The sequence below is a fragment of the Triticum aestivum genome, chromosome 7A, assembly GCF_018294505.1.
Source record: "Triticum aestivum cultivar Chinese Spring chromosome 7A, IWGSC CS RefSeq v2.1, whole genome shotgun sequence".
Taxonomy (NCBI): domain Eukaryota; kingdom Viridiplantae; phylum Streptophyta; class Magnoliopsida; order Poales; family Poaceae; genus Triticum; species Triticum aestivum.
This window is the reverse complement of record NC_057812.1, coordinates 219232450-219251247: the sequence shown is the minus strand read 5'-3', so window position 1 is coordinate 219251247 and position 18798 is coordinate 219232450.

Genomic DNA, 18798 nt, shown 5'->3' with positions numbered 1-18798 from the left:
CTGTGATTAAGTTATTACCCAAAAGCTGACGTTCACCGGCTTCAGACCAGTTGAGAGGGGTACGGCACTTCCTGCCATACAGAATTTCAAATGGGGCCTTGCTCAAACTTGCTTGAAAACTGTTGTTCTAGGAGAATTCAGCATAAGGAAGACAATCCTCCCACTTCATGCCGAAGGAGATCACACAAGCCTTGAGCATATCTTCAAGAATTTGGTTGACACGCTCGACTTGACCGCTAGTTTGAGGATGGAAAGCTGTGCTGAAGCGGATGTTGGTGCCCATGGCCTTCTGAAAAGAATCCCAAAACTTCGAGGTAAAGATGCTGCCACGGTCTGAAGAGATCACTTGCGGAATACCGTGTAGAGAGACAATTCGAGAGGTATAGAGGTCTGCCAATTGAGCTGTAGTGATTGACTCTTTGATAGGCAGAAAGTGATCCACTTTGGTGAGTTTATCGATGACAACGAATATAGCATCATTGCCACGCTTGGACTTTGGAAACCCAGTCACGAAGTCCATTTCAATGTGGTCAAACTTCCATTCTGGAATGGCAAGAGGTTGGAGGAGACCAGCTGGCCTTTGGTGTTCTGCCTTCAATCTTCTGCAGACATCACATTCATTCACGAATTGAGCAATCTCGCGCTTCATTCGAGTCCATCAATAAGCCTGCTTGAGGTCCTGATACATCTTCATGCTCCCAGGGTGGATGGAGAGGAGAGAATTGTGAGCCTTGTTCATGATCACTTACGGAGGTCACCTTTGGGTACAACAATACGATCCTTGAAGAAGAGAGTGTCCTTGTCATCAAGGCGGTAGCACTTGTACTTGGGTTGACTCTTGGCAATCCCAATATTCACCTTTTTCGCCATAGTATCAAGAAGCTGGGCTTGGCGAATCTGGTCTTCCAAGGTAGGAGAGACTTGAAGGTTGGCGAGGAAACCTTGAGGAACAACTTGCAGATTAAGTTTGCGGAAAGCTTCACAAAGCTCGGGTTGATAAGGCTTGAGAATCAGACTGTTGCAATAAGCCTTCCTGCTCAATGCGTCAGCAATCACATTGGCCTTGCCTGGAGTATACTCGATACTCGGATTATACTCTTGAATCATTTCGACCCATCGAGTCTGCCTGAGGTTGAGATTAGGCTGAGTGAAGATGTACTTGAGACTCTTGTGATCAGTGAAAATGTCCACTTTTCTTCCCAATAAGAGATGTCTCCAAGTCAAAAGAGCATGCACAACTGCCGCCAACTCGAGATCATGAGTGGGGTAGTTCTTCTCATTAGGTTTCAACTGGCGAGAGGTATAAGCGACAACTTTCTTCTCTTGCATCAACACTGCGCCAAGACCTTGGAGAGAGGCATCACAAAAGACCTCGTATGGTTTGGATTCATCATGCGGAGTCAGAACTGGAGCAGTGATCAATTTCTCTTTCAAAGTGTTGAAAGCAATGTCACACTCCGAAGACCAAACGTACTTGACGTGCTTCTGGAGAAGATTTGAGAGAGGCTTCGCGATCTTAGAAAAGTTTTCAATGAATCTTCGACAATAGCTTGCGAGACCGAGGAAGCTACGGAGTTGCTTCACGTTCTGAGGAGGTTCCCAATTCACAATTGCAGACACCTTCTCAGGATTCACCGCAATGCCCTTGGCAGAGATGATATGACCAAGATAAAGAACCTCATCGAGCCAAAATTTGCACTTGGAGAACTTGGCGTAGAACTGATGTTCTCTAAGCTTATCGAGTACCAAACGCAAGTGCTTGGCATGATCTTCCTTGTTCTTCGAGAAAACCAGAATGTCGTCGAGATAGACCAAAACGAAGTCATTGGTGTAGGCATTGAGATGAAGTTCATCATGCGAGAGAACATCGGAGGAGCGTTGACGAGGCCAAAAGACATGACGCCGAATGAGACCCATTCTCTCTTGAATATCGAGTTGCTTCTTCAGCTCCTTCAACTCTTCAGGTCCGAGCTTGTAAGGACGCTTGCACAAAGGTTCCGTGCCGGGCTCAAGATCAATGACGAATTCAACTGGCCGGTGCGGAGGCATTCCTGGAAGCTCTTCTGGAAAGACGTCTTGATATTCGCAAACGACTGGAATTTGCGAGATAGCATCCAGTTCACCCTTCTCATTGAGAGAAAACAGACGGATGGTATTATCACGAGCGGCAAAGACAATTACATCCTCAGACGAATGAGTCAATTGAATCTGCCTGGCTGCACAATCAAGCTGAGCCTTGTGCTTAGAAAGCCAATCCATCCCGAGAATAAGATCAATATCCGAGTTACAAAGAACCATTGGAGAAGCCAGAAACTTGAAATCACCCATCATGATAGAAATATCCAGAATCTCGTGGTTAGCGAGCAAACATTTACCCGGAGATACAACTGCTAACAGTTTATGCATAACTTGGGATGTCAACTCATGCTTAGATGCAAAAGGCTTCGAGATGAAACAATGCGATGCACCAGTATCAAAAAGAACTTTTGCAGGAACATCGTTAACAGGAAGGTTACCCATGATCACATCTGACGAGTCCTCTGCCTGAGCTGCATTCATCAAATTGACCTTGGCGTGCTTGGGGTTATGCTTGACCACAGCTGTACTTGCTGATCTGACAGGAGGAGGAGGAGAAAGACGCCTCTGGTTGAAACACTTGTTGGCATAGCGACCCTTCTGTTGGCACTTGTTGCACGTGACCTCTGAAAGCGGGCGGTGATACGGAGCACTCGATCTTGGAACTTGAGACGAAGTCTTGTTCTGAAAGCCAGGGTTGGGTGGGTGGGAAGAACCACTGCCACCTTTGCTCTTCTGCTAATACGGCTGACGAAACGGAGGAGGAGGAAGCCAATACTTCTGCTGCTTGGCCACTTGAGTAGAGGAAGAAGGAGTAACATCTCTGACTCGCTTCTTGGAAGCATCACACCTCAACTGAGCAGCCTCTTGCTTCAGTGCCATGTTGTAGAACTCATCGTACCTCAAGGGCTCGAAGAGAACAAGAGCTAGCTGAATTTCTTCTCTGAGACCACCTCTGAACTGTTATATCATGCTCTTCTCATCAGGGATGTCCTGCTTGGCAAAACGGGCGAGCTTCTGAAACAACTTGTTGTAGTCATAGGCAGACAAAGAGCCTTGCTTCAGGTTGCGGAATTCCTCACGCTTGCTTTCAACCACGCTCTGGGGAATATGATGAGCTCGGAAATCTCAACGGAAATCCTCCCAAGTGATAACACGTCCACCTCTGGAGTCCTTGTACTGCTGGAACCATTCTGTAGCTTGATCTTTGAGTTGGAAGGAAGCGAACTTGACAAAGTCCTCAGGCCGGACGTTACTGCACTCGAAATGCTTGCACAGATCCACAAGCCAATCGTCAGCATCGGTTTCCTCAACACAATTGCTGAAAGTCTTTGGCCCATTAGCAAGGAACTGGTTGAGTGAAGCAAAGTGATTCTGATTGTTGCCTTGATTCCCTTGGTTGCGCTCTTGAAGAATTTGCATGATCAACTGTGTGTTTGCATTGGTTGCGGCCATCACAGCTTGCCATGCCTCCGGAGGAGGTGGAGGTGGTGGCGGATCAGGATTCGGAGTCGTGCACGTTGGAGGAGCCATCCTGAAGAGGTTGACCACCATTAGCACATTGATAGACAAAATGAAGCTGAATCCAACGGAATGAAAATTGCAACATATAGTCTTCACATCCGAACAAAATGAACGAATGCATTCCTCTTGAAATGGTCACATATCCATAAATTGAGAAGCCACTTAGAATTTAGGTAGAGAAATAAATCAACAAGGTACGGATCAAGAACGAATAATCAGTAAGAAATCCCAATCTCAAACCAATATCCGTGAAAGAAGAACTAGAGCTACAAGAATTCCCACCTATGAAACTCCTGAACCTTTCCGGTTATGCAATCAGGTGTTGGGGATACAGGGGAAGCATAATATCTCACCCAATTCTAGCAAATCCTACATCCAGCTGTATCCATCCTTCAACACATAACCGAGAAAAACTTCAGAAACCATCTACCTCAACCTTCGAAAAGCATCCGTTATACAAGTTATGATGATACTCCCGAACTCCCGCCCCAGTACTAGGTGGCGTCGAGGTTATCTCACCAATGAACTACATAAAAGATATTTTTGATGTCGGTGTACTAAACTCAGGTATTCCAGAACTGCAACGATAAAATTATGACGACAACACCTCAGAGCTCAACTCCTCGGGACACTTCCACAAAACCCCTAACAGGAGGCACCAAGACAATGTTCACATCATAAAACCATCGGAACGATTCCAAGATACCTGCGTGATCCTAAATTTTTTTTAGTGAAATTTGAGAAGAGAAGAGTCAAAACTCTATGTCAGGATGCCTTACCAGAGCGATGAGGAGACTGGGAAGTAAAAAGAATTCCTAACTCTCCGATATATAATTCCTAGATGACTCAAAACATTTTTCTAGACACAACTCGGCCGCTAAAAACGATCAAGCAATGGGGCTCCTAAGGTCTGGGAAGGCTCTGATTACCAACTTGTAACACCCTCGATGCGACTATAGCTCCCACGTGTCGAGGCACGACTTAGAGACATAATCACATTGAAGGCATATGTCGCAAGTCAGGCAATCATCACAAACATCCCATGTAATATAGATAATAAAAGGGATAACATAGTTGGCTTACACTCGCCACGTCAATCAAGTACATAAATAACATTACATCATCCAAACACTCATGGCCCGACTACGGCGCCAAAATAAAAGATAACCCAGCATGCGACATGGTCCCGATCACCCCCAACTGGGCACCACTACTGATCATCAGGAAAGGAAACATAGTAACATTGAGAGTCCTCGTCGAACTCCCATTTGAGCTCGAGCGCGTCACCTGGAGCGGAATCATCAGGCCCTGCATCTGGTGTAATAGTAATCTATGAGCCACAGGGACTCAGCAATCGCGCACCCTCGCGATCAAGACTATTTAAGCTTATAGGTAAGGCAAGGAAAAAATATATATGTGGAGCTGCAGCAAGCGACTAGCATATATGGTGGCTAACTTATTCGCAAAAGAGAGCGAGAAGAGGAGGCAAAGCGCGAGCGAGAAACTAGAGGACAACCTGCGCAAACATTACTCCAACACCGTGTCTAGTTTCCGGACTCCGCCGAGAAGAGGCCATCACGGTAACACACTCAGTTGATTCATTTTAATTAAATTAAGGTTCAAGTTATCTACAACCGGACATTAACAAATTCCCATCTGCCCATAACCACGAGCACGACTTTCGAAAGTTCAAATCCCTGCAGGGGAGTCCCAACTTAGCCCATGACAAGCTCTCACGGTCAACGAAGGAATAGACCTCCTCCCAAGACGTTCCGATCAGACTCGGTATCTCGGTTCTTCAAGACACTTCGACAGGTTAAAACAAGACCAGCAACACCGCCCAAATGTGTCGACAAATCCCGATAGGAGCTGCACATATCTCTTTCTCAGGGCACACTCAGATTGTCCAAACTCCTGGTAGGCCAGCCCAGAGTTGCCCCTGGTAGCCACCGGCGGCTGACAGTTTGGACCAACACTCAGAGGAGCACTGGCCCGGGGGGGGGGGGGGGGGTTAAAATAATGATGACCCTTGAGTCTGCAGAACCCAAGGGAAAGAAAAGGCTAGGTGGCAAATGGTAAAATCAAGGTTGGGCATTGCTGGAAAAGCTTTAATCAAGGCAAACTATCAAGGGGTTCCCATTATAACCCAACCGCGTAAGGAACGCAAAATCCGGGAACATAACACCGATATGAAGGAAACTAGGGCGGCAAGAGTGGAACAAAACACTAGGCGAGAGGCCAAGCCTTCCACCCTTTACCAAGTGTATAGATGCATTAAGATAACAAGATAATATAATGATATCCCAACAAGTAAATAAATGTTCGAACAAGGAACAACCTCCAATCTTCACCTGCAACTAGCAACGCTATAAGAGGGGCTGAGCAAAGCGGTAACATAGCCAATCAACGGTTTGCTAGGACAAGGTGGGTTAGAGGTTTGACATGGCAATTGGGAGGCTGGAAAGCAAATGGTAGGCATCGTAGCAATGGCATAGCAAAAGAGCGAGCAAACTAGCATAGCAAAGATAGTAGTGATTTCGAGGGTATGATCATCTTGCCTGCAAAGTTGTCAGAGTTGACTAGATCCTCGAAAGCAAACTCAACGGACTCCTCGTTAGCGAACTCGTCTCCCGGCTCTATCCAAACAAGACAAACAAGCAACAGGGACACAATCAACCACGTGCAAGACTCAAACAATATGATGCAAAGATGATATGCTATGCGGGATGCATATGCAAGATGTGACAGGGAATGCATGAACCTGGCCTCAACTTGGAAATCCAAGTGTGCCAATGGAAAGATGAGATGAAATCGCTTGAAAACGATATAAAGAACGCCGAAATCGGAGTTATGGTTTGAAAATGGCAAGCGGTTCAAATATGACACCGGTCTGCGATTTACAGCAAGTAGCCATCTGAATGCAATGAGATGAACATGCTACAGCACCCAAACAAAACAACAAAATACATGGCAGGGATGCACTCAAGATGCTTAACAAAAGTCTAGCACTGAGCTATGGCCAATTCATCCATTAACAGGTTCAAACAAGCATGGCAAAAATGCATATGGCAAACAGATCTCAGACTTAGTGAAATTAACACTTGTCTGGAATTTCAGATCAGGTAGCCCTCTTTGGAGCAACAAAACTACATGCTACAGGACCTGAACATGGCAAAGTAAAGCATGGCATGGAGCTACTCAAAGAGCTTAACAAAAGTCCCTTAGTGACCTTGAGCCAAAAGGGATCAGAAAATACAATTGCAAGCATGTGAACATAGCAAATGCATAATCAGTTTTCAGACTTAGTGAAAACTGGAACATGCTGAAACATAACTCAAGTAGGCATGTTTACGAGCTCAATGCACTCACTACGGAGCAAGTCATGACAACATAAGCATACATCCATCAAGAAGGCACAAAATACAAGCTAGACATGGCAAGAAAAATAGCATAGCATGCACGGATCAACTACAACATCATCGGCAAAATTGCAAACAAGTTGACAATCTGCCCAGATTCACAAAGTAGCAAAAGTAGAGCTCGACTGACTCAAGTTAGGACGATCCATAAATGCAAACAAAGACATGGATGGATAGAGCACTACAAGATTAACAAAACATCTTTACTGACCATCCTCAAAAGAGGCACGGATCACCAGGAAACAACATGAACATATGGCATCATGAGATAAACAGCTCAACGACTTAGTGGAAATGCTAAGTCCCTGAAAACAGAATTACTAAGTGCACCACTTTGCAAGCTCGTTCTAGTCACCACACACATCATAAAAATACATGGGTTACACCTCTGGAAAGATGACAAAACCCTTAACAAAACATATGTAAAACTCAGGGGCATATCATGCACACATTAATCATGGCAAAAATGACAAAAAGCTAAATGGAGCAGCAGATCTGACAATTATCTCAAGTAGCCCTCTTCTAACAGCATTTCGGGCGTCAATATGAACTCAAATGAAAATGATGCAATGGAATGAAATGATGTACTCTCTGAGGTGAACAATTTGATATGCTATATGCCAAAAACGGAGTTACGGATGCGGAGATAGGACACGATGAACAGGAGCACATGGATCTGGGATTTTGGGACTTAGACGAATTTTAACCTCCGGATCTAGGGTTTGACCCGGGCACGCAAAACGAGGATCTTTGCCGGGGCACTGTTCACCGATGGCGGGGATGACGCAGGAGGTCGCCGGAGTGGCCGGACGTCGAGGAGGCGGGGGACGACGGTGGCGGCGCTCGGCGGCCGGGCGGCGAGCACCAGGGACGGCGGGGTCGCGGCGCGAGGCGCCGGCCGGCGTCGATGGCGGGCGGCGGCGCCGATGGCCTCGGGTGGCCGGCCGCGAGGAGGGTGGCGGCGCCCTCGGGCGAGTGGAGGCGGGGCGACGAACGGGCCTCGGGGGCCCGATCTGGGCCTCCCGGGCCGGCGGCGGCGACGAAGTGGGGTGGCGGCGTGAACCAATGGTGTGATGCCATGTGGCGGCGGCGGGGACAGGTCAGACGTGTCCGTAGGCGGGGAAAAGTGTCCGACAGCGCACGAGGTGACAGATCTAGGGTTTCGGGGGGGGGGGGGGGGAGAAGAAGAAGAAAACAGAGGGGGTCTTTAAATAGGCATAGGAGGAGATAGGAGAGTCCAAATGAGGTGCGGTTTTCGGCCACGTGGTCGTGATCGAACGCTCTAGGTGATGGAGCAGGTTTAGGTGGGTTTTGGGCCAACTTGGAGGGGTGTTGGGCTGCAACACACACGAGGCCTTTTCGGTCCCTCGGTTAACCGTTGGAGTATCAAACGAAGTCCAAATGATACGAAATTTGACAGGCGGTCTACCGGTAGTAAACCAAGGCCGCTTGGCAAGTCTCGGTCCAATCCGGAAATGTCTAATCCCCACACACGAAAGAAAGCTAGAACTGACCACCGGAGGAGAACGAAGCGCCGGAATGCAAAATGGACAACGGGGAAAATGCTCGAATGCATGAGACAAACACGTATGCAAATGCAATGCACATGATGACACGATATGAGATGCATGACAACGATAACGACACACGGAGACAAAAACCCGAACCCGAGAAAATAAAATAACTTAATGTCGGAAACGGCAAGAGTTGGAGTACAAATTGGGAAAGTCACATCCGGGGTGTTACAAATGACGTATGCCATCATTGCAGTTTGACCGATAAAGATATTCATAGAATATGTAGGAACCAATATGAGCATCCAGGTTTCGTTGTTGGTTATAGATCAAAGATGTGTCTCGGTCATGTCTAGATAGTTCTCGAACCCGTAGGGTCCGCACGCTTAACGTTCGATGACGATTTGTATTATGAGTTATGTGTTTTGGTGACCGAAGATTGTTCGGAGTCCCGGATTATGCATAAAACATTATAAATAACAGTATGTAAACATGATGCAAAATGGACGTATCAACTCCCCCAAGCTTATACCTCGCTTGTTGTCGGGGTGTTCTCACAGGGGTGCAAGACAACATATGCCACAAGGTGGCTTCGTGTGAGGGCAAGACTGCTGCCGGAATATCCAGGGACGGGTATGCGAGTAGCACGCGCTAGTTTACCCAGGTTCGGGGCTCTCCGGAGAGATAACACCCCTACTCCTGCATGTCTGAGTATATGTGGTATATCTATAGTACAGAGTGCTTCTGGAGCTGTATCTAGATGAGTGCTATATGCTACTAGCCTCATGTATGTATCTGTGGCCGGGATGAGCAAGCATGCTCTAGTGGCCGGATGAGTGTGTGCTCATACGTGTGTGAGGATGGATGGATGGCTAGCTATATATAGTGTGTAGTGGGCATGGGACATGACATTGGTTGTAAGCTACCTTAGGTAGCTTACAAGCCAAGCCATGTATGGGGCATGGTGCATGTCATGCTTGTCCCCTGGGCACTTTATAGAATAGTGCCAAGGGGACAGGTACACTGTGTATGATGGCGTCGTGGTACAGCTGTCTCGTCCGCGGTATGGCCGTCCTGTCGGGGTCTTGTCGGTGTCGGGTCGGGCTGCAGTCGGCAGCCGGCTGGTTGGCGCAGTCGGCAGCCGGCTGGTTGGCGCAATCAGCAGCCGGCAGTCGGCAGCCGGCCGGGTAGAGCAGTCGGACGGGGAGCCGACAGGAGCGGCCATGCAGTCGGACTGAGGGGCTTTGCTAGCCCCGATGTCTTGATTTATTGTCTCGCCGTCTTCGCGGTATCCGTGTCCAATTACTCCGACAGTAGCTCCCAAGCCTCCGGGCAACTTGGCAAAGTTGGGCGGAGGTTTTTTGGCAAGTGTTTATGGAAGTGATCATGAAAAAGACAAAGTTAGTCCTCGCAGATATATCAAATGTTTGCTTTTAGCATTGCAAGTTTTATGCGGAGGGTGCCGATTCGGTTTCGTCCGAGCCCCCTTAATCTTTTTCGTGTTCCCTCCGCTTTTTGGCTTGTGCTCTCGCTCGCCGGACAGCCGCTCTGCGGTCTGTGGCTGAGAGTGGGCCGCGAAGTGGAGTGTACAGTACTCAGAGTCTGGGAGCAGATTCAACCGAGTAGATACTTGTAAAAGAAACGGTCGGATCGCCCGACCCGTTTTTCTTCCCGAACGTTTTTCGCGTGGGTGGCCTCCAGCGTTCACTCTTGCTAGTCGGACAGCCGCTCTGCGGTCTGTGACTAAGAGTGGACCTTTGGTACCGCGCACGCTACTAAGCCGTTTGCGGGAACTAATGTCTCAGGCCAAGCGGCCAGCCTCCGGGCCAACTCTGGCTCGCGCCGGGGCAAACAGTGATGCTACTGTAATAAAATGCGGAGACAGCCCCCGAGCATCGCTCGGGGTTGTCTGTGCTTGCGTGGTGCAAAAAATATGCGGGTGAGAAGATCACATTGATTTTCATGCATTCGCGGTCGTTATCGAAAACAGCCGGCGCGGCTCGGCGCTTGCGGAGTGCGCCGGCATACCCGCTAGGTGTAGCTTTCGAGCTTCCGGGTGCTCGAAGGGGAGTCCTGGCTTGTCAGGCTCGACCAGCCAGGCGGCGAGGCGTCTTGCAGCGCCCTTTTTCTTTTTTTCTCTTCTGCCGACTGCTGACAGCCGGACAAAACTCTTCTCTTGTTTGCAATCTTCCGTGGGGGCGCGCCAGCGCACCCACTGGGTGTAGCCCCCAAGATCTGGGCCGACTACAGAGCAGTCGGGCCAGATCTCCCGACAACTACTTTGTCTTGTTCCCGAGGGTGCGTTAGCGCACCCGCCGGGTGTAGCCCCCGAGATCTGGGCCGACTGCTGAGCAGTCCGGCCGAATCTCCCGGCAACTACTTTGTCTTCTTCTTCAGCCGGCCGGATGGGCGGACCCCGACACAGCAGTCGGGCTCTTTGCAGCCGGACAGGCAACCAGCGGTCGGACGCACAGATACATTTCTTCCTTGGCAGTCGGTCGTGGGCATCCGACATTTTCTTCAGCCGGATCTGGGCAGCCGGATGCACACACACATTTTTTTGTCCCAGCCGACCTCTCGGACAGCCGGCCCATCTCACCTGGTCACCCTTTTTTTTCAGCCACGCAGGCAACCGGACTTCCTTTCTTCTTCTTTTTCGCGAGGAGCAGTCGGCTTGACTTTTCCTCTTTTACTCGCGTGGGGCAGCTGGCCCTTTTATTTTCTTCTCCAGCTGGCCCTGGACAGCCGGATGTGGGAACCAGCAGCAGGCGAGCAGGGAGCCGGCGGCCGGCCAGGCCGGCCGGGTGGTGGGCGAAGCCGGCAGGCGGTGGAGTCGGCAAGCGGCGGAGCCAGCCGTCCGGCTTGGGGCGGAGATGGCAAGCGGCTGGAGCCGGGCGCAGAGGCTGGCAGCAGAGGCGGCCGGGTTGGGGAGCCGGTCGGGGCGGAGGAGGCGAGCCGACACGAAGGAGTCGACACGGGAGCCGTGACTCGGGCGAAGCCGACCGGGCAGAGCCGGAATGGGCCGCGCAGGAGGCCGGTCGTGGAGGCCGGCGTGTGTGGGCGGAGCAGTCGGCACGGAAGGCACCGCGGAGGAGGAGCCCGCGGAAGGCGGCAGGCTGGCAACGCGGGCACGCGTGGAGCCGGCGCGGCGTAGGAGTCAGTCTCCAGGTGAGGAGCGGGGGAGGCCGGGGGGCGACTCAACCAGGGGCTCCAGAGGCCAGCGAGGGGGCGCGGGAGGCCGGACGTGGCACAGGGAAGCCGGCTCGGGTGTAAAGACGGCGCACGCGGGCGTCGCGAGCTGGACGGCCGGGCAGTGCGGCACGGACAGGCTGCCGGGCCAACAACTGGTGCGCGTGGAGCCCGGCAGGCGGAGCCGGCAGGTGGCAAGGATACGGCGGGTGCAGCTGGCTCGGGGAAGCACGCGGTAGGAGCGGGTGCGGACGCCGGATGCGGAGGCCGGCCCCCGGCGACCAGGCGGACAGGCGTGGGAGTGGCGCAGACGGAGGAGCTCGGGTGCGCCGCGAAGAGGACCTGCGGGCCGTCCGGGTTGCCGGGGCTTAACAGACAGAGCCAGCAGGCGGGCGACGCGCGCAGACATGGCACGAGGGCGAGAGAGGCCGCAAGCGCGCGAGCACGCGGACGCGAAGGGGCGCAGCGGAGACGGCGGCCGTCGGGAGGTGGAGTGCGGCGCGAGGCGGAAGGTGGTGGTGCTGCAGTGCTCGTGGGAGCGGAGGCGCAGCGGCACAGCCAGGCGATGAGGCCGCAGCAGCGCGCGGCCGCGGGGCTGTACCAGCGCGCGGACCAGCCGGACGATGCGGCGCTGCGCGGACGCGGAGAAGCGAGCACAGCCGGCGAGGCGGCGGCTCGGGCGCACGAGCAAGGCAGCCCGCAGCGCGACGGGGTCTGAGCGGAGGAGAGGCGGAGATGTGCATGTCCCTTATCCAGCTGATGCATGGGCAATATACGAGGAATATCCATGCATTGTACACGGATTATCTGGCTCGCATCTAGCTGCTGTATGAGGAGTGTCCGACTTGCATCAGGGAAGCGTTTTGGGTAGTGTCTGACTATGGTTGACTTGTTGCATAGCTAGCTAGCTAGCGTAGATGATATATGGAGGAGTTTGTGCGCGTTTCGGCTAGAGCAAGGCACAACACGGATGGGAGTAGATGCAAGCGACACATGGATGGACGCGGCCGACTGAAGCGAGGCACTGCACGCGGTGCACGCGTAGACGAACGGCCGGCACCGCGTTGTTGGTGAAGAAGGCGCGGCCGACGACGAGGACACGCCGTCCCGCACGGCCGCTCTGGGGGCGGGTCGAAGTCGGGCCAAATGTCGGGGTGTTCTCATAGGGGTGCAAGACGACATATGCCATAAGGTGGCTTCGTGTGAGGGCAAGACTGCTGCCGAAATATTCAGGGACGGGTATGTGAGTAGCACTCGCTAGTTTACCCAGGTTCGGGGCTCTCCGGAGAGATAACACCCTACTCCTGCATGTCTGAGTATATGTGGTATATCTATAGTACAGAGTGCTCCTCGAGCTATATCTAGATGATTGCTATATGCTACTAGCCTCATGTATGTATCTGTGGCCGGGATGAGCAAGCATGCTCTAGTGGCCGGATGAGTGTGTGCTCATACGTGTGTGAGGATGGATGGATGACTAGCTATATATAGTGTGTAGTGGGCATGGGACATGACGTTGGTTGTAAGCTACCTTGGGTAGCTTACAAGCCAAGCCATGTATGGGGCATGGTGCATGTCATGCTTGTCCCCTGGGCACTTTATAGAATAGTGCCAAGGGGACAGGTACATTGTTTATGATGGCATCGCGGTACAGCTGTCTCGTCCGCGGTATGGCTGTCCTGTCGAGGTCTTGTCGGTGTCGGGTCGGGCTGCAACCGGCAGCCGGCTGGTTGGCGCAGTCGGCAGCCGGCTGGTTGGCGCAATCAGCAGCCGGCAGTCGGCAGCCGGCCAGGTAGAGCAGTCGGACGGGAAGCCGACAAGAGCGGCCGGGCAGTCGGACTGAGGGGCTTTGCTAGCCCCGATGTCTTGATTTATTGTCTCGTCGTCTTCGGGGTATCCGTGTCCAATTACTCCGACACTTGTCCTCAAGCAAAAACCGAAATCAAAAACATGTCCACATGCTTAGAGAGAAAGGTGTCGATAAAAACAAATACGGACATAGAAGCATCATGTATATTATTATAAAAGCAACAAACTTTATCATAGAACTTTTATCACATAACTTTCATCATATAACTTCTATCATAAGCTTGTCATGAGCAAGTAACAATTCATCACGACATCGAAGTATAAAGCATAAACTCTATTGAAAACCAACAAACCATGTTCTTAGTCAACTATGCAGTTACAATTCATCATCTTTTCAGGAAGGGGCATGTATCAGAGTCTTTTTGGCAAGTCCACATACTCAACTATCATATAGTCTTCTATGATTGCTAACACTCACCGCATAAACATGAGCAAAAGGTTTCAACCGGACACATAGAAAGATAGGGGCTTATAGTTTCGCCTCCCAACGTATTCACCTCAAGGGTAACGTCAACAATAATAACTCATGCCACCCATATCCAACTGGATATATGTGCCTAGGTCTTTCCTCACCACATGGTGCTTGGCAAAAGAGAAAATAAAAAGGAATAGAGAGAGAGAGAGAGAGAGACTTTGACTCTTCATAAAAGTAAAGGATAGGCCCTTCACAGAGGGAAGCAGAGGTTGGCATGCTCTTTTTGGTTGTATGCTCAATCTCTTAGTGCAAAAGAAGGTCACATTATATTGCCCCTTATGATGGCAACCTTTATTATGCAGTATGTCGCTTTTATTCTTTGCCATCACAAGTTCATACAATGCTCAATTTTGTCTTACACTAAATGATATAACACTTTTAGAAGCAATTTTTATTGCATTATTGCACCGATGACAACTTACTTGAAGGATCTTACTCAATCCATAGTTAGGTATGGTGGACACTCAAAACAATATTTGGTTTAAGGGTTTTGGATGCATAAGTAGTATCTCTACTTAGTACGGAATTTTAGCAAAGATGGGGGGCAGGCACCACATGTTAAAGGATCTATGACAATATAACTTCTATGTGAATATGAACAAACATAAATCATTACGTTGTCTTCCTTGTCCAACATCAACAATTTTGGCATATAATATTTTGATGGGGGCTCACAATCATAAAGAGATGTCCAAGATAGTGTATTTGCACGTGAATCTTCTCTTCCCTTATTAATTCTTTCATGAATTGCATCATTGACCAATGCTATGTTTGTAAATCTCCCATAAAATTTTCTACTTATACTCTTCCTTATGTGGTGTCATTACTTACCATAAGATTAGCATATAATATTTTTCATTTATTTCCTTTCTTTTTATTGAACATGAAAGTAAAGAAAGCAAAACTCTAACTAAACTTTATTATATACCCCGCACACGGTTACAAGGATAGATCACTAAGCAAACACTCGAAAAGAAAGGATCGAACTAAACTTTTATTCAACTAAAGCAGAAGATAACTAAGGATCAAACTAAGATAAGTAAAGGCAAAAGATAATGCAGGTGATATGATACCGAGGCACCTCCCCCAAGCTTGGCACAAGCCAAGGGGAGTGCCCATACCCGATACTCAAGTCTCCTTTGGTGATGAAGAAGGAGGTGGTGGTGTGGATGAAATAACTCCCAATATATCCATGAATGCCTCCTTCAAACCTTGAATCTCGTGAAGGGCTTTATGAAGCAACTCATTGTTTTTTCCACTTCAGCCATAATATATTAATTCTTCGGCCCCCAAGAACTTGTTCCTGCATCACTTTCTCTTCGACGAAACATGTCCCAATTGGACGGTATGTGCACACAAGGAGTATTTTTGAACCCTTAATTGTGGATCAAATTGTGAAAATTGTTACGATGTAACCTGTGTAAAGACCTCCTTGGTGGGAGTTCTTCTTGCACTTCAGGGCTCTATTGATTATTGGATGATCTCATGGCTTGGTGAGGATTAGGACGAGTGGAGATGCCAGCCAGTGTGCCTCTCTCGGAAGCCGGAGGGTGAACCCCAAGGGAATTCCCTTCATCTTCCTCCATGGAAACCTCCTCAACTCCCTCTCTCCTTAGCTCTCCCTATAGCAACCAAGCATCACCTTATTCATGGTTGTAGGAGGGAAAAGACATGGTGCCTGTCCTGACAGATCTGACAGAAAATAGCGAGAAAAGAAAACAGAAGATTTCTCCGCGATATGGTGGTCAATAGGTTTGGGGGGTATATAAAGATTTTTTATCTTGGGAAACAAGCAAATGGGAGTAAAACGGAGTCTGGAAGGTACCCGAGGTCGGCACAACCCACCTGGGCGTGCCTGGCAAGCCAGGCGCTCCCTGGTGTCTTGTGCCCACCAGGTTTACCTTTCTTGCTGTTTCTTATTTTCCTAAGTTTTAATATATTCCAAAACTGAAAAAATATTTTTGTGGATTTTTCGGAGCCCGTTTACTTACCATACCACGTACCTCCTCTCTTTTTTCACGATTCTGGAGTGTTTCGGTAGGTTTCTTTTATGTGTTCTTCCAGTGTCATAGTTTGGATAATATTGCTTTCAACATTATGGGCGTACCTGAGATATAATGTTTTATTCTTTGCCCATCGATAACCTTCGGGTTAGTACCTCGGCATTATTTATTTTGATAGGTCCAGATCGATAAACCTCCTCGATAACATAAGGTCCTTCCCATTTGGAGAGAAATTTTCCTGCAAAGAATCTGAAACGAGAGTTGTATAAAATAACATATTCTCCCACTTTGAACTCACGCTTTTGGATTCTTTTATCATGCCATATTTTAACTTTTTCTTTAAATAATTTGGCATTTTCATAAGCTTGGGTTCTCCATTCATCTAGTGAGCTAATATCAAATAACCACTTTTCACCAGCAAGTTCGAAATCATAGTTGAGTTCTTTAATTGCCCAAAATGCTTTATGTTCTAACTCAAGAGGCAAATGAAAAGCTTTTCCATAAACAATTTTATAAGGATACATACCCATAGGATTTTTATATGTTGTTCTCTAAGCCCAAAGTGCATCATCTAATTTCTTAGACCAATTCTTTCGGGACCTATTGACAATTTTTTGTAATATTAGCTTTATTTCTCTATTGCTAAGTTCAACTTAACCACTAGACTCAGGGTGATAGTGGGATGCAATTCTATGGTTAACATCATACATAGCAAGCATTTTACGGAAAGCATCGTGAATAAAATTTGAACCACCATTAGTCATTAAATATCTAGGGACTCCAAACCTTGGGAAAATAACTTCCTTAAGCATTTTAATAGAGGTGTTGTGATCAGCATTACTAGTTGGAATAGCTTCTACCCACTTAGTGACATAATCAACAGCAACCAAAATATGTGTATATCCATTAGAGGAAGGAAAAGGTCCCTGTCGGTGTCAAAACCGGCGGATCTCGGGTAGGGGGTCCCGAACTGTGCGTCTAAGGCGGATGGTAACAGGAGGCGGGGGACACAATGTTTTACCCAGGTTCGGGCCCTCTTGATGGAGGTAAAACCCTATGTCCTGCTTGATTTATTCTTGATGATATGGGTATTACAAGAGTTGATCTACCATGAGATCGGAGAGGCTAAACCCTAGAAGCTAGCCTATGGTATGATTGTATGTTGTCCTACGAAATAAACCCTCAGGTTTATATAGACACCAGAGAGGGTTAGGGTTACACAAGGTCAGTTACAAAGGAGGAGATATCCATATCCGTACTGCCTAGCTTGCCTTCCACGCCAAGTAGAGTCCCATACGGACACGAGACGAAGTCTTCAATCTTGTATCTTCATAGTCCAGCAGTCCGGCCAAAGGATATAATCTGGCAGTCCGGAGACCCCTAATCCCGGACTCCCTCAGTCCCATATAATCAAAACCCCAAACATCACATGGTTCAACATCAAGCGAATAATTTATAGGCATTTCTTGACGCTTACCATTATTACCAATTTGTTGACATTATCATAAGATAAAACAAACTTACAGGCATTCTTCAAGAGAGTAGGCCACTAAAAACCAGATTGCAATACCTTGTGAGCAGTTCTATCTCCCGCATGATGCCCTCTGTAAGCTTCGGAGTGACATTTCCGTAGGATTTGTCCTTGTTCCTGCTCAGGTACACAACGTCTAATAATACCATCTACTCCTTGTTTATAAAGATGTGGGTCATCCCAAAAGTAGTGCCTTAAATCATAAAATATTTTTTTTCTTTTGTTGGTAAGTGAAGTTAGGTGGTATATATTTAGCAACAACATAATTAGCATAGTCAGCATACCAAGGAGTGCTATGAGAAACATTTATTGCAGCTAATTGCTCATCAGGAAGACTATCATTAATAGGTTATGGGTCATCAAGAAAATTTTCTAACCAAGATAAGTTATCAGCTACGGGGTTCTCAGCTCCTTTTCTATCAGTGATATGTAAGTCAAATTCTTGTAGCAAGAGAACCCACCTAATGAGTCTAGGTTTAGCATCTTTCTTTTCCACAAGATATTTTATAGCAGCATGATCATGTTGGGGAACGCAGTATTTCAAAAAATTTCCTACGATCATGCAAGATCTATCTAGGGATGCACAACAACGAGAGGGGAGAGTATGTCTACGTACCCTCATAGACCAAAAGCGGAAGCGTTAAGAAACACAGTTGATGTAGTCGAACGTCTTCGTGATCCGACCGATCAAGCACCGAACGCATGACAACGCCGCGATCTACACACATTTAGCTCGGTGACGTCCCTCGTACTCTTGATGCAGTTGAGGCTGAGGGAGAGTTTCGTCAGCACGACGGCGTGTTGACGGTGATGATGAAGTTACCGCCGCAGGGCTTCGCCTAAGCACTATGACGATATGACTGAGGTGTGTATCTGTGGAGGGGGGCACCACACACGGCTAAATCAATTGTCAACTTGTGTGTCTATGGGGTGCCCCCTCCCCCGTATATAAAGGAGGGGAGGAGGGGGCCGGCCGGACCTCATGGTGCGCCCCCAAGGGGGGATTCCTTCTCCTACTAGGAGTAGGTTTCCCCCCTTTCCTAGTCCTAATAGGAGGGGAAGGAAGGGGAAGAGGAGAAGAAGGAAAGGGGGCCCGGCCCCCTCCCAATTCAGATTGGGCTTGGGGGCGCGCCCCCACCTCTTGGCCGCCTCCTCTCTCTTCCACTAAAGCCCATGTAGGCCCATTAAGCCCCCGGGG